The sequence below is a fragment of the Magnolia sinica genome, chromosome 1 (assembly GCF_029962835.1).
Source record: "Magnolia sinica isolate HGM2019 chromosome 1, MsV1, whole genome shotgun sequence".
Classification (NCBI taxonomy): domain Eukaryota; kingdom Viridiplantae; phylum Streptophyta; class Magnoliopsida; order Magnoliales; family Magnoliaceae; genus Magnolia; species Magnolia sinica.
Genome location: NC_080573.1, coordinates 59,899,140 through 59,903,015, shown reverse-complemented (window position 1 = coordinate 59,903,015; position 3,876 = coordinate 59,899,140).

The following is a 3,876-nucleotide window of genomic DNA, read 5'->3' as shown; positions in this document are numbered from 1 at the left end:
CCTTCAGCTCCTGAAAAGTTATCTCCGCCTTTTCATTCCAAGCAAACTTCAAGTCTTTTCGTGTCAACTGAGACAACGGTCTGACTATCTTTAGAAGTCTCGTATGAAGCGTCGATAATAGCCTGCTAGACTCAAAAAGCTTCTCACCTCAGTAACCGAACCAGGCTGCTTCCAGTCCTGAACTGCAGCTACCTTAGCAAGATCGATAGCTATCCCTTCCTTGGACACCACATGTCCTAGGAACTTGACTTCCTCTTTCTAAAAATCACACTTCTTGAACTGCGCAAAAAGCTGATTCTTCCTAAGAGTATCCAAGACCACTCTTAAGTGCTCCTCGTGCTCTTCCCGACTCGCAGAGTATATCAAAATGTCATCGATAAAGACAATAACGAATCGGAACAAAAATGGCCAAAACACCCTGTTCATCAGATCCATGAACACGACCGGTGTGTTCTTAAAACCGAACGACATCACAAGGAACTCATAATGGCCGAAATTAGTCCTGAATGTGATCTTCTGCACATCCTCTTGACGCGCAACTGATGATACCCTGACTGCAGATCAACTTTCGAAAAGTACCGTGCCCCCTTCAACTGATCAAATAGATCATCGATTCTGGGCAAGGGATACTTGTTCTTCATAGTCACTTGATTTAACCTATGATAATCTATACATAATCGCAAGGAACCATCCTTCTTCTTAACGAACAGAACAGGTGCTCCCCAATGAGACACACTAGGTTAAATAAAACCCAACTTCAACAAGCCATCTATCTGCTTTCTCAATTCCTCCATTTCACTCAGAGGCATACGATAGGTGGGCAAAGAAATAGGTGTCGCACCAGGCATGAGATCGATAGTAAAATCAATCTCGCGCTGAGGGGGTAATCCAGAAATCGACTCAAACACATCTTCAAAATCCCGAACTACTGGCGTCCTTTCAAGCGCCGAACTAGCAATACTCTCCAACAGAGAAGTATAATAACCAAAATGGAAGGGGTAACTGACCTGAACAGGGAAAGCAAATGTCTCGCCCTCAGGTCCATGGATTGTCACCAGCCTAACTTCACAATTAATCTCTACTCGCATCTTCGTGAGCCAATCCATACCCAAAATGACATCGTAATGGTATAGAGGTGCGACGAATAGGTCAACAAGAATCGATCTGCTCCCTAGATCAATCAAACAACCCATACAAATCTTAGTAATATCAGAGGAGGTCCCTATAGCGGTAGTGAGTGTCACTCCCATTATAGTAACAGTGCCCAAACTCAGGCGTTTAACTGCCGCATACGATATAATAGAGGTAGTGGACCCTGTATCCACCAACAAGGAAATGGGAATACCTTGAATGTGAGTTGTAACCTCAAAAGATCTCGGTGCCAAGTCAGCCCCAGGTGCTTTAGCTGTAAGCGCGTGAACTCAAGCCTGCTGTGGGCGATTCAGCGATGGAACCATGGGCCGCTGAGGTGGCCTGAAACGAGGTACAGAAGGTCTGAAGGATGGGTGAGCTGGCGCTGAACGAAGGGGTGGAGGAGATATGACCTGAGGCATCGGACATCTGATCCTCTGCGGTGGAGTAAATCCAATGTCCCGCATTCACGTAAAGTAATTACGATTCGCATGCCTAATCTTCCCACAGTACAAACAGCGTAAGTCAGAACGCATCGGCTGAGCGGGCGGCGCTGCACGCCTCGAAGGAGAATCTGCCCGCGGCCTCTTGCTAAGAAATGGTGTACTCAGAAAGTCAGGTCGTGGTCTGGAAACCATAGGTGCTCGCATACGGGATGACCTGTCCCCTTCCTGTTCAGCTCGCAGGGACATGCTCACCAACTCAGCATAAGAAGATATGCCAGCACAGCACATCTTCGATCGAATCTCAGGCCTCAACCCCTCAGAAAAACACCGCATCCCCATCGGCTGATCACCCAGAAGCAATGGAGAATAACGATCCAGCTCAGTAAACCGGTTCTCATATTCAGTCACCGACATCCCTCCTTGACGAAGGCGAAGGAACTCACTCTCCTTCTCGTGTCGGTACATAACTGAGAAATACTTCTCATGGAAGCTTGCCTCAAACGCCTGCCACGTCCACTCAAAACCCTCCGCAACAGTGCGGAGAACACTGTCCCACCATAAACTGGCCTCCTTCTCAAACATGAAGGAGGCAAGCTCGACCTGCTTAGCCTCAGAACAGTGAAGCGGCCTCAGCATCTTAGAGATGCGATCAATCCAGTACTCGGCCTTCTTGGGTCTATGAGAACCCACAAATGTGGGAGGTCGTAAACTCTGGAATCACTCAAATGGACCGCTAGCACTAGCGTTCCCAAATGGGTGCATAGGTGAAGCAGGTGGAGTCGCCCCCATCGACTGAGCAAAGATGCCAGCCATAGAAGACAAAAACTACTGCTGCTGCTGCTGTTGGATCTGCTGCTGCTGCATCAACAACATCATCTGCTCAAACCTATTAGGAGGCAGAGCGGACGAAGATGCATAAGGCGTCGACGCAGATGCACGGTTCGACTCAGGAACCGAAGGCATGACTGGTGGAGCCATGGGTGGTATCACAGGAGTCAGCCCAGCAGCGGGGCCAGTAGCTGGCTGAGAGTCTGGCCCAGCACCAAAATGAGACGGGCCCAACTGTGGATCTGTCTGGCTATCGCCTAGGGGAGAAACCCTGGCAAGCGACTCGCCCAAGGAGAGACGGGCCGAAGTCTTCGAACCCTTAGGAGGCATACCCTACATTTAACAGAGGATGCAACTTATGAGATTCAACATCCACATAATCCACCCACACAGCATTTACATCACAACACAAGGAAAATCAACATGCATTTCATTTAACAAAATTGTCGCAATACAAAAAGTGCAGCGTTACATGGATCACGACAGAGAAAGCATGTGAGCTAAAACAACTTAAGCTTCAAACAACAAACAACTTCCAAACTACTACGCCTATAACGGCTACACATAAAAACAAACAACAAAATAGAGTAAGGGATGACTACATCTGCAATTAGTCGTTTGAATCAGGAGATGGAGGATGGGCACCCTTATCCTGCAGACAACACAGGATAGACTTCAGAGTTCGAGACATCTTCTTGAACTTATGTTTCACGAGGCCTCGAAGATCCATAATATCCTGGCGTAGGAAGCCGAGCTATACGGGCATCCCTGACGGCCTGATCTGTGCCCTGCTTTGGTGCCACAGGAGGAGAACTCTTACTCGTGTCCTGAACCTCCACTTCTTCCTCATCCTGCTCTTCTTCTTCTTCTATCTCAGCTCCACCTTCGCCATTACTCTCTTTCGCATCGCTCTCAGTCCCATCCTCACTTTCTTTAAGTGAGGCTTGTCGTCAACGAGGCCCAATGTCCATCTGATTAAGGGTCGTCTCATTAATGTAATGAACAGGTACTGACTTTTTCAGCCCAAGCCTGTAGCCAAACTCATGCGCAAGCTTACAAATGAGTCGGCTAAATGGGAGTGATTTGGTCCTCCTATTCGAACGAGCGATAAGGACAATCTGACACAAGATGTACGTTGGCACACAAAGCTTCTCTCCTTGCCCCACCTGATACAGAAAATCTACCATCAGGCACGTACACTCACTGCGGTGGCTCCACCTTGGATAAACATTGAATGTGCACATGTGGTGAAGCAAGCAAAAGTCGTCCGTTATGTTAGAAGCTAAAAGGCTTCTGTTAGGATACCATTCGACCAGATGACACACAGGAACAGTGTACGACGATCCCTCTCGCGCGCACTACTTAGATTCTTCTCACTAGCATGAACCTCACCAAGCGGCACGTTCAAAAGTTGGGATATCAAAGTGACGTTGATTGTGGCCTCTCGATCTCTTCCACAAGGGATCTTGAA